The following is a 12646-nucleotide window of genomic DNA, read 5'->3' as shown; positions in this document are numbered from 1 at the left end:
ATTCCTTCATGACCCTGTTCAAGTGTCACCTTCTGCAGAAAGCAATTGCTGCCTACCCCCTGCTGTCCCAGCTACTATATGAAGCCTTTTCTTTTAAAGTCACTTTTCTCTCTTTCTTTCTTTCTTTCTTCCTTCCTTCCTTTCTTTCTTTCTATCATCCATGTCTCTATTATCTATCTTTCCATCTATCTATCCATCCTTTTATCTATCTACCTCTGTCTTCTCTCTCTCTCTCTCTCTCTCTCTCTCTCTCTCTCTCTCTCTCTCTCTCTCTCTCTCTAGCTAATTGTCTGGCTGTCTATTTATCTTTCTATTGCTGGGCCTGGAATCAGGAAGATTTGAGTTCAAATTTGGCCGCAGATACTTACTAGTTGTGTGACCCTGGGCAAGTCACTTAACCTCTGTTTGTCTCAGTTCTCTCATATATAAAATGAGGGTAATAATAGCATCTGTCTCCCAGGGCTGTTGTGAGAATCAGATAAGATAATAATTGTAAAGCACTTTGTGTCATAGCTGGAACATATTAAGTATATAAATGTTAATCTATCTGTCTGTCTGTCTCTGTCATCTCTCCTATTAGATCATAAACTTCCTGACAGTAGGGACTATTTTTGCCTTTCTTTGTATCTTCAGGGCTTAGCACAGCGACTAAGACATAGCAGATACTTAATTATTTATTGAATGATTGATTGTTGTTATTCTTTTCTCCATCCTCAACCCAAATGTTTAGGTCTCTGAGTTCTGAGTGTCCTGATACATAGTACAGATAAAAAAGAATACTGAAGACATTATTAATTAACTCAGGATTCTGAGTTTTATTTTACATAAAAAACCTCTCCTCCATTGAAAGATTTATTCTATTGCTTCATCATGGCATGAAGACACTGCTAGTCTCTGCCAAATGCAAACCAAGGTAGTCCTACCATTTTTGGAAAGGATTTGAGTAAAGACTCAAAGGAGCCTGCTGTCTCATCACTAGCCTATCTTTATTCTGAAATGCTCATCACAAGAAGACTTGCCATTTATGTATGGATTTTGTTTGGCAGCAACATACAAAGATGGTTTATTAGGAGGGCTATCATCGAGGTCAGTGGAGTACCCACGTTGAAAAACCAGGGCAATGTAATAGTGGATTTAGATTCAAGTGCTCAAGCTTTAAATCCTGGCTCTGCTACTTATTCTCTGATACGACTCTGAGGATGAATTGGTTTACATGTATATGACTCCATTTCCTCATTGGTAAAAAGAGCATTGGATTAGATCAAGGGCTTTTTATTTGGGGCCCAGGAACTTTTTTTCTTTTAGTAACTCTGTTTCAATATAATTAATTTCCTTTGTGATTCTATGTATTTTATTCATATAAAAACATTATTTTGGGAAGGGGTCCATTGGGTTCACCAGACTGCCAAAGGGTTCCTTGATACCAATCTCTAAAGTTTCCACAGTTTTAAATGTGATCACTTGCTGTCATGAAGTTTCTGTAATCCTGTGATCTTTATGCTGAAAATATACAAAAGATCTATGATTTCCTCAGTTTAGGGGAGCTCCCAATGTGGTAACTCTCTCTACAATACAAATCATAACGTATCTATGACTTGGGAAGCTGCTTTGATTGACACACTATGGAGTCTGGACATTTATTCCAAAGAGAGCCACTGGAGAGTTTTGATGAGGGAAAATGACATCACTGGAGCTGTGCTTTAGAAATACAAACAAAGGAGCAGCGTATAGAAAAGATTAGAGGAAGGTCAGTTAGAAAACCAGGGAAGCAATTCAAGATATTGGTAAGGAGAATCTAAACTAAAGTGATGGCATAAGGAACGGAATTAAAGGATGCTGGTCAAAGACAAGTAAGAGGCAAAATCAATGGGAATTGGTAACTGATTTGATGCTTGAGGTGAGAGGGTTAATAAAAGGAATCAAAGATGGCTCTTAGGTCTCCAAACTCTGGGTCTTGTTGGTACCTCAAACTTAACATATCCAAAACCAAAATCAACTTATACTGAAACCAATTCCTCCTGCTGCCTTTCTCTTTCTGCTAATGGCACCACATTGATGGAAATGGAAAAGTTTGAATATGTTGAGTTTGAGGAGCCAACAAGTCATATACCATTGGAAATATATACTAGAACTCAAGAGGGAGGTTCAGTTAGAAATCTGGATTTGTGAGTCATCTGGGTAGATTGTCCAAGAATTAGTGAGACTTGAATGAGAGCAAAGATTGAAAAGAGAAGAGAACCGAGTATAAATATAGAAACGTATGGTCTTAGAGAAAGAGGATGAGAAATCAGAGAAGTAGGAGGACCTGAAGAGTTCTATGACTGACTTCTTTCTTGAAAGAAATTTTCATTTCCTTATCAGCTGCATTACTTGATTTTGACTAATCATCATCATATCCCCTCCTGCTAGGAAAAGCTCATCACTAGGAAACGCATCATTAGAGACTGCATCAGCTTTGGCATTCACCCTTCATCAGAACATTCAATTTTCTCTGTCCTTCTGGTTAGAGGACTGGAAGGTGGGACCAAAAACATAAAGAGCTTCCCCCAAAGCTTCTATTCATGCAGAGATCAGAAGCCCAGTCAGCTCTTCATTTGCCACCAGCTGTACTGCTTGGATTGACTCCATTATCACTGTGCCCACCTCTCTGCCTACCTATTTACCAATCGCCCATCCATCCATCTCTCTATCTACTTGAAATTAGCTCATGTCTACTAGGAAAGTCAAGGAGCTTAGGTTTCATTAACTGTAAAATGAGAATATTAATATTCATACTACCTATTTCAAAGAGTAAAAAACACTGAGCTATATAGTGGATAGAAGGCCAATCTCTGAATCAGGAAGACTTAGGTCCAACTACTACCTCTGTCATATACTGACTGTGTGACATTGGTCAAGTCACTTTACCTAATACTTTTCCAGGAAACTTTCTAATATTCTTAGCAGCAGAACAACTTCAGACCTGCATTGACATGTGAATTTCCTCCTGGGGACTTACCTACACCAAAAAATTACAGGTTTTGATAAAAAGACAAATCTGAATGAGTGGTAGTTAGAAACTGCTGTGTATATACTTATATTGATTGCTAAGATCCTTATTAAGAGACAGGTCAAGTAGACATCTGGAGAGTACTGGTCTTTCCAAAGAGAGATTGGTTGACCTGGTTCACTTTCACCTTTGGAAGACAAGCTAAAGCAGTGTTCTTCCTCCTGGAAGTTGCTAGGGGGCAGAGTATAGTGGCCACATGGTCACAGCAAAGGGGATTGATCACTACTAGATTGTTTTAGTGGCACAGCATATAGAGTGGCAAGCCTAGAGTCAGGAAGACTTGAGTTCAATCTGGCCTCAGACATTTACCAGCTGAGTGACTCTGAGCTACTTACTTAGTCCTATTTGCCTCAGTTTCTTCATCTGTAAAATGAACTGGAAAAGGAAATGGCAAATTACTCCTGTATCTCTGCCAAGAAAACCCCCAAAGGGGTCACAAATAGTCAGATATGACTGAAACAACTGAACAACAAAGGTTGCTTTCATGTTGTCAAATCCTCCTATATATGATAGGACCTCTTGACCCATCTCTCAGGGGCTGAAATGGATTCTTTCTCCTTTTCTAAGTCCTGATCTAGAGAGACAAACCCCCAAGTATCAAGAGCATTGTGGTTTTCCCCTAATGTCATAATTTAGAGTTAGGTATTCACCATTCATCAATTATGATGATAGATTTTCATAATTTAAAATTCATTGCCGGCCACACAGGCTTTCAATCTCTTGAGGGTATTTTTTCTTCTATGATACACTTCTCTGTGCCTCAGTTTCCTTTTCTATAAAGTTCTAAGAGTTGTGGCTTTTGAGCCTGAAGTCCTGGGTTTGAATCTCAGTTCCATCACTTGCTATCTGTGTGATCTTGGACAGGCTTTTTTTTTAACCTTTTCAAGCCTTTGCTCATTTGTAAAAGTGAAAAAGTTAAATTAATGACCTCTAAGGTCTCATCTAGCCAGAGGTGTGCTGGTAAATGTTTAACAACTGGTTCACTGAAAAGCATGAAGAACTTCTAAGTTTAGTCTGAATTATTAACATTTTCTCAATCAGGTATTGAATCTAGATAATTAATAAAGCAATAAATCAAGTCTTGATTTGTAGTGTTTGCTAATTTCCAAGGTGTAAATGCTCACACTGAAAAATTAACAAATGAGCTTCATGTATCAGTTCAACCTGGCGCCAGCATACCCATATTACTACTAGTTTTAAATTTAGCATCTTTAGATCCTACATTTAGTTGCCCTTGTACATCTAGTGTTCCCCACCCCCATTATCTCTGTCATCTCCCTTCCCCTTGCTACCTAATCTGATGGACCAGTTGGCAGGAGCAAGGCTATGCAACAAACTGGATTTTTGATAAATATATAACCCAGTTCAAACATGGAAAAGAAATAAGTGGAAGGTAGCTTGCTTTTCAGACTCAGTGGGGTTTATATGATAGGGATGAGGAAACAAACTAAGGAACAAAATTTAAAAGAATTAAAACACTCTTGAACACTATCCTAACAATAGCGATCAATTATTTTTAAGTATGTTATTTTATTTTTAAAAATTTAATTAATTTATTTGTTTTTAATTTTCAACAATCACTTCTATAAATTTTAAATTTTGTCCCCCTCCCTCCCCTCTCCATCCCTGAGACAGCATGCAATCTTATATGGGTTCTTCGTATACATTCTTATTAAACACATTTTCACATTAGTCATATTAACAGCAATCATTTCTTCCTCCTGTGTCCAGCACACTGTTCAAGGCACCATAGGAGACACAAAGGGTTAGGTAATACAGGGCACTCTTGAGGCACTCACAGTCTCCAGTTCAGTTATTTTCTGATTAAACATCCTCATACACTCCTCACCTCTGCCTCTCAGAATCTGCAATTCTCAGCCCAAATGCCACCTTCTACAAGTCTTTCTTGATGTTCCCTCTGCTTGCCCCACCCCACCACAAATTATCTGTGTATATCTTACTCATATTTACTTACATATATGTTATCTATCCCTCCAGGTAATATGGAGTCCTTGAGACCAATTTCATTTTTGCTTTTGTATTGCTAACTCCTAACACAGTAACTGATATGACTAGGTGCTTTAAAAATCCTTTGTTGATTTTTTTGATTAAAATGTGACTCTAATTACAGTTTAGCTCAGTTCTCTTCTAAGCTGTCATCCATCTATCTTTTCTCTTAAGTGCTCAGTTGATATGGACCTTCAGGAGTGGGACCAATGCTTTGTGTAATCACATTACAAGAACCAGCCCATCCACCAACAGTAAATTTCGTATAGCTTAAATCAGGATGTTTAATAACTTTGAAATAAGTTTCCTGTAAAATGCCTGGTCTCTAAAATTAGTATCAGGGCTGTTTCATTTTCACCTCACATTGAGGAAAATCTAGGTTGTTCACCAAATAAATGTCTAATGAAGTCACAGAGACATGGCCAGGAGGGACCAAGTAGAAGAAAAGCTGAGCCATACAAGTTTCCTTTTCTGTTGACTTTCTCCCTTTCCGGTCAATGATAATGCAACACGAAATGCATCATTTGGTTCTTGCCTATGTCCACTTTTGGCAAATATTTTATTTTTGCTACTTGTACCACAAGTCTGGTCCAGTGATGCATTAGGTCAATCCTTTCACTTAGACTCAGTCTCCTGATAATCAGGTAAAATGATACTAAGGGCTAGACAAGCATTTCCCCACACTGGTTAGTCAACCATAAAGATTAGCTCTCTTTTTGAGGTCCTTTAAAAGATAAGTAATGCTCTTATTAAAAATGCTCATTGCATTCCTTTAAGACTCAGCTCCAATCCCACCTTCTGCAAGAGGCCTCTCTTACCTCCCCATCTTCAACTGCTAGTCCCTTCCCCTCTCAGATTACCTTCCAGTTAATATATATCTTGTATGTTTCTAGTTATTTATGGCTTGCCCCCTCCCTTAGAGGCAGCTAGGTAACTCAGTAGGTAGAGGCTAGAGTCAGGAAGATCTGAGTTCAAATCCAGCCAAATATAATTACTAACTGTGGGACCCTAGGCCATCATTTAACCTCTGTTTGCCTTAATCCACTAAAGAAAGAAATGACAAACCACTCCAGCACCTTTGCCAAGAAAACCCCGTGGACAGTATGTTTCACAGGGTCATATCTTCCTTTACAATGTAAAATCATCTGTAAGGAAACAATTGATAGAGAATCAAACATCACTCACAAAAGTTATTTCAGAAAGATCTGAACAAGAAAGGAAGAACTCGCAGCTCTCCATTACACCATCTTCTTTTAGTTTTTTTGTACTAAATGTAGATACTAGAAAGTGAGGAGGTAGACAACTGACCAGTCCTTTTATCCAGGAAGGAACCAGCCAGCAAAGTTTCTTAACTTTTATTTTGTGGTGGTAGACACCTCTTGCAGTCCAGGGAAAACTATGAACTACCTTTCAGATAATATTTATAAATATTTAATATAAAATATATAGGATTACAAAGGAAGTCAATTATATCAAAATTCAGTCATCAAAATATATATTTTTTAAAGTACATGACCTTTTTTTTTTTTAAGTACCATTGCTATAGGCAAAAGATCCCACATATATCTCCATTAAGGCTCCTAATACATCACCAGTAAGGATCCCACCTCATCCAAGCCCCTGTAAGGAAGGCATGATTCTGGAAAGAAGTTTCAGGGGTGGGAGTAGAGAAAGACTCTATCTGGCAGTCATGTTCATGGTACCCAAAGATTGAAAATGGAAATAGAAGTCCCATCTCAAAACATCAAATAAAGCAATGAGGCCTCTTCTGCCTAAAAGAGCCAAAAAGCAAAGATCACCCTCACCAGTCAAATGGTGAGAATACAGCATGTTTGAATTCTGAAAAAGACTGAAAAGATCTTTTTTTAACTGACAATTTTAAATGAGATTTTTTAAAAAAATGAAGACTCACAAGATTTGGGCCCAGAGTTCCACAGCAGGCGAAGCTTTCCTCAGTGTCAGGGCAGATCTCACAACCAGCAGCTTGACAGTCCTGCAATCAAGATCACTCATAATCAATGAATATCTTCTATTTAATCATTTGACAGAGAAACAAGAGTGAGGTAAGAGTGATAACTTTTATTTTTTTTACACTTGGCTCTGTGAACAGGAAACAGGAAATATACCTATAAAAAGCATACACACACACACACACACACACACACACACACACACACACCAGTACAGTAGGCTTTTTAGTTCAAAATGGTCTAAGTGTGAATTTTCTATGAGAGATTAATGGTCACAGATCTGCCAAATGAATGAGAATTTGGTTTCAAAATGATTTCAGGGCTTATGGACAAATGCCAAAAATGCCTTAGATGGCAGAGATGGCATATTAATCACTAGTACTTCCATTCCCTCCTTCCTTTAGCACAGTCAAACAACAAATCTTGATTGATTAGGACAAAGGAGAGGGGAAGGAAATACTAGTGATTACCCTTATGTGATGGGCACTGTGCCCAGTGTTGGGGATAAAAAGACAAAAATGGAATGTTCTCTGACCTTCAGGACATTATATTTTATTGGGGATGACAACATGTACAACTATAAGGAGAGAAATATTCTCTGACCTTGAGGAAGTTATATTCTGTTGGGGATAACAACATATACAACTATAAGGAGGTAGTTTGATGTACAGTGGGTAGAATACTGGAGTAGAGGCTGGCAAGGCCTGAGTTTGATCCATCTCAGATACTTACCAGCTGTGTGACCCTCCACAGGTCATTTAACCTGTGTCTGCCTTAGTTTCCTCACTTGTTAAATGGGGATGGTAATAGCACATATATCACAGGATTGTTGTGAAAAGGAAATAATATATATGCAAGAACTGTGTAAACACTAGAGGGGTATATAAATATTATTGCTGTTCGGTTGTGTTTCAGTCAGGTCTCACTCTTCATGACCCCATTTAGGGTTTTTGTGGCAAAGGTACTGAAGTAGCTTGTCATTTCCTTCTATAACTCATTCTACAGGTGAGGAAATTGAGGCAAATGGGGTGAAGTGACTTGCCCAGGATCACATAGTTGGTAAGTAAGAGGCCTCATTTGAATTCAGGTCTTCCTGCCTCCTGGATGCATATAACTGTTATCTATTACTATAAATACAGTAATATATCATTAGTAATATGATATATTACTATAATATTCAGGAAACTGAAGCAAAAAGAGATTAAGTGACTTGCCCAGAGTCACACAAAGCTAAGTAAGTGTCTGAGGTAGGATTCCAACTCAAGTCTGTCTTACTCCAATTCCAACGCTCTACCCACTATACCACCTTACTGCCTATGAACTATGACCTGAAGCAAGTCATTTTTTTGTAGGTATAGAGATCTTCCTAGTAAGGAGAGTCTCTCTACCACATCAGGTAAGGATCTTCTCTGTAACTTATAGTCATCAATGAGTTGTCTAGAGCATGGAGAAGTTAAGTGATTTTCCCACAGTCAGTATGTGTTCAGAGGAAGCACTAGAAACCTAGTCTCTTGGCCCTGAAGCCAACTCTTTGTCTACTATATACATATACTATTATATATAATACACAATACATATTATATATAATAGTATGTATATATACACACACACACAAAATCAATACAATATAAAGTATTAAATGAAAGCACAAACACCTGGAGAGATGAGGAAAGGCCTTATGAAGCTGATGAATAAAATCTTAATTGAAGACTAGTAAGGATTCCCCTAAGGGTAAACTTCCTTCCAGAAGACCTACATATATTAATCTAAACAATTATTTGGTGTGTGTGTGTGTGTGTGTGTGTGTGTGTGTGAGAATTTACAAAGACATACAAGGATTTCAACTCCATCAAATTACCTAGCTGAAGATACTGAAAGGAGAAAAAAGCGTGACATAGTAAAAACCAGACTGGTTCGATCATGGAGGGAAGGAGTGGGGGAGGGGAGCCTAAAGCCTTTTAGAGTGTCTGTGCTGAGCTCAGTAAGACTTATTTCAGCAAACAGCAGAGAACACAGAGGCTGGGTTATCTGTATTCTTCATCTCAAGAGATGCATGTTTCAATATCGTGTCAATCTGTCATTGATCCAAGTCACATAGGCCAAATGATGTTAGGATGTTAGCCATACTTTGCTTGGTTTTGTTATGTTTTTCCCTCTAGTGAGAAATAGTTCAAGGGCTGGCCTTGAAACCAGGAAGACCTGGGTCCAAGTTTCATCTCTGATACAGACTGACTCTGCTTCTATGTACCATTGGTGAGTGCTTCTAAGACTCTCCACTTTGGGGAAAGGCCCCAAGCCAACCATTCCTCATTCTTTGAACTTAATGAATATGACTCAGCTCAGGTATTTCCTTCCTTACTCCCCATCCTTTAAGCACCATTTTATGTGTTGCTTTCCCCTATTAGGAAGGATGTAAGCTCCTTGAGGGGAGGGACTACTGCTCTTTTTGCTTAACATGGTACCTGGTATATGTGTCATTTTCAGTCATGCCCAAGTCTTTGTAACCCCACCTAGGGTTTCCTTGGCAAAGGTACTAGGGCACTTTGCTATTTCGTTCTTCAGTTCATTTTACAGATGAGAAAACTGAGGCAAAAAGGATTAAGTGACTTACCCAGGGTCACACTTCTAGGAAGTATCTGAGGCCAGATTTGAACTCAGGAAGATAAGAGGAGTCTTCTTGACTCCAGGCCTAGTGGTCTATCTGTTGTGCCACCTAGCTGGCATATAATAAGCTTTTAATGTATGTGTTAACTTACAGGCTTACCCTGGGCAAATCACTCAACTTCTCAGTGTTCCAGATAATGTAGGTTTGAGAGATGGTATTCACTTGCATTGGTCAAGAGGTGGCTCACCTGCAGGAGCTCTCTATATCAAATCACAGATCTGCTTTATATCCCTGACTCCCTTAGTGCAACTCAGCAACCTATGGGCTTATCATGCTAAAGCGAGGACTTTCTGAACCGTCTAAGGCCAAAGGATTCTGCAGACAAGGATGTCTAACTCTGTAGTTAAGAGGTTTCCTTTCAGGAGCTGTCTAGAAAGAACTGGCCATTATCCCCATGCTCACCAGGGTTGAAGGATGCATTTTTCTTTGTGTTCTCAATTTTTCCTTCAAATTCTAAAGGACCAGAAGGAACTATTATGGGGAAAGATAGAGCTGATCAAATTAAGACTCAAGTGGAAAAAAGCTAAGTGAAGGTATCAGATACTGCTACCACTTTCTGGCAAATCAACAAAGTGATTCAGAAGTTCAATTAACAGAGATTTAATGGAAGGATTTTATAGGAGGCCAAAAAGATGAAATGGCTGTATTCCCAGACTGCCCACCCATTTGATGATCCTGTTGCTGGCACAGTGGCTACTATCAGCATATGTCAGACAAATCCCCTCTGCCAAAAAAATTATCTGCCTCCCACTCCCCTAATCCTGATCAGCCAAGTTTTAGGTTTTCATCTCCAGAAGACTTCCACATAAGGCTCAGTTGTGATAGCCTGAAACAGGAGTCACCAAGAATAAGACAATTAACAGTCCTAGGACAAGGAGCCTCACTGCTACACATCAATTTCCTTTTCTATCCTACCTCATAAGCCCCTATTTCTACTTCTGTTATTTAATAGCCAGCATTTATAGAGCATTTTAAAGTTAACAAAGCACTTTAGATATGCTATCTGACTGGATCCTCATATCAACTCTGTGAGGTAGGCACTATTATTCTCTCTATTTTACACATAAGGAAACAGAGTCAAAAAGAGATTAAGTGACTTGCCCAGCATGACACAAAGCTAAGTAAGTATCTGGGGCAGGATTCCAACTCAAGTTTGTCTTACTCCAAGTCCACATTATACCACCTTACTGCCTATGAATGTTAGGCAAGTCACTTTACAATCTCCAGGCCTCATTGTCCAAAAATGAAAAATTATGAGATTGTATTTATATGGTTTCCATGGAAATACAGGAAATGGTATTTAGTTCAATGGATAGAACTTTGGGCTTAACGTCAGAAACACATGAGTTCTAATTTAGCTTTAGATACTATGTGACCCTGGGGCAGTTACTTAACCTCTATCTGCCTTAGTTTTCACAACTGTAAAATGGGGATTCTAACAGCACCTATATTCCACTGTTGTGAGGATAAAATAAGATCATATTTGTAAAGCACTTAACACAATACCTGGCACACAGTAGGTACTTAATATATGCTTATTCTCTCTATCCTCTCTAAGGTTTCTTCTGGCTCTAAATCTTTGATCCTATAATCTCTCTGTTTCTGAGTCCTACAGTCAGAAGTCAGATTTAAAAGATAACAGAAGTGGAGGAAATGAGTATGGACAGGTTTATTATTTTTTTTCTAGGGGTTTGGCTGAGAAAGGAGGGAGAAATACAGGGTGTTAACTTGAGAGGATGATGGAGTATAATGATGTGAGCTTTTGGTCTTTATTCTTTTTAATGGATGTGGGAAATTTGAGTGTATTTGTAAGTATCAAGGAAGGAGTTAGAATCAAGACAAAGATGAAAGATTAGAGAGACAACTGAGGGAATAAATCCACTGAAGAAGGCAAAAAGAGAACAGGCTTAGGGGTACTTGTAAGAGGATGACCCTGGAAAGCGAAAGGATGACTTCCTCATCAGAGAGTGGAAGAAAGACTGGGAGATGATGTCAAATGGTTGTAAGATTAAGAAAAGGAGGAAATTAGGAACCCATAGGGATTGATCTCTGCAAGACAAAGCCTTTATAAGTCAGCATAGTAGGTGGTGGTGGAGTCTTAAGGAGAGAAAAGAAGGTTTGTAATTTCCATTTTGAAGAGTAGGACAGAAAATCAATTAGAGAGGAATGAAACTTTTACCTCACTTCAGTGAGGGTTTGTTTGAGATTAGACAACATAGATTAGTACTGGATCCAGTCAACATAGTTGCTTGGTTTTCTTCAGTTACATTTAACAACATGCAAGCAGGATCAGAAGAGGAAGATGATGAGAATAATCCAGAGCTGGTGTTTGGCATGGCCTGAATATCAAATAGCACATGGGAACAAGGAGCTTGAGAGTAGATGATAGTGTAGAGTTGAATTGGTTAAAAGGACAAGATTGGAAAGAAAAGAAAGTGAAGTCAAATTAGTGGTGTTAGCCTTGGAAAATATAAAAGGATCAGAGGTTACAATGAGGAGGAAGAATAGTTTAGGATATATCAGACACAGGGAAGGAAAAATGAGGAGGGATTATGTATTTCAGAGTTCTTGATCACAGAAATTGAACAATATTGAGTTATGATGAGATGAAGAGAATGACCATCACTGTATGTAGCTAAATGGAAGAGTACACCATAGGAATTGAGTAGACTGGGGAACTGAGAGGTTAAGGTATATGGTAAAGCTTGCAGAGAGAGAATAAGCAGGCACTGTGAGATCCTATGTGTACTTGGGAATGCGTATGCATACATCTGTGTCTGAAAATGAAAAAAGCAGAGCCATTAGGGCATATACTAAATGGCTTGGGAGAGCATCACAGGGAGTCAAAAGTAGTCATGCTGGCCCTTTCACCTCACCACCTTCCCCCATTCCAGATGTGCCAAGATGTCTCTGGGTTGAAGTTTCCCAATTTGTGGGTTCTAGACTACTTAAAGG

General features: G+C 38.7%; 1 protein-coding gene across 2 annotated transcripts in view; it reads right to left on the bottom strand.

Moving 5' to 3' along the window:
• The window catches only part of NCALD (neurocalcin delta), a 579604-nt gene that overhangs the window by 238892 nt on the left and 328066 nt on the right, over positions 1-12646 (bottom strand). For both annotated transcript variants that reach the window (XM_072603368.1, XM_072603367.1), the window contains one exon: positions 6969-7049. The gene's annotated coding sequence lies outside the window, so the exon portion shown is untranslated. The remainder of the gene's footprint in view (positions 1-6968; positions 7050-12646) is intronic.

This window comes from Notamacropus eugenii, chromosome 4, assembly GCF_028372415.1.
Source record: "Notamacropus eugenii isolate mMacEug1 chromosome 4, mMacEug1.pri_v2, whole genome shotgun sequence".
Classification (NCBI taxonomy): Eukaryota; Metazoa; Chordata; class Mammalia; order Diprotodontia; family Macropodidae; genus Notamacropus; species Notamacropus eugenii.
This window is presented reverse-complemented; position numbering and strand designations above follow the sequence as displayed.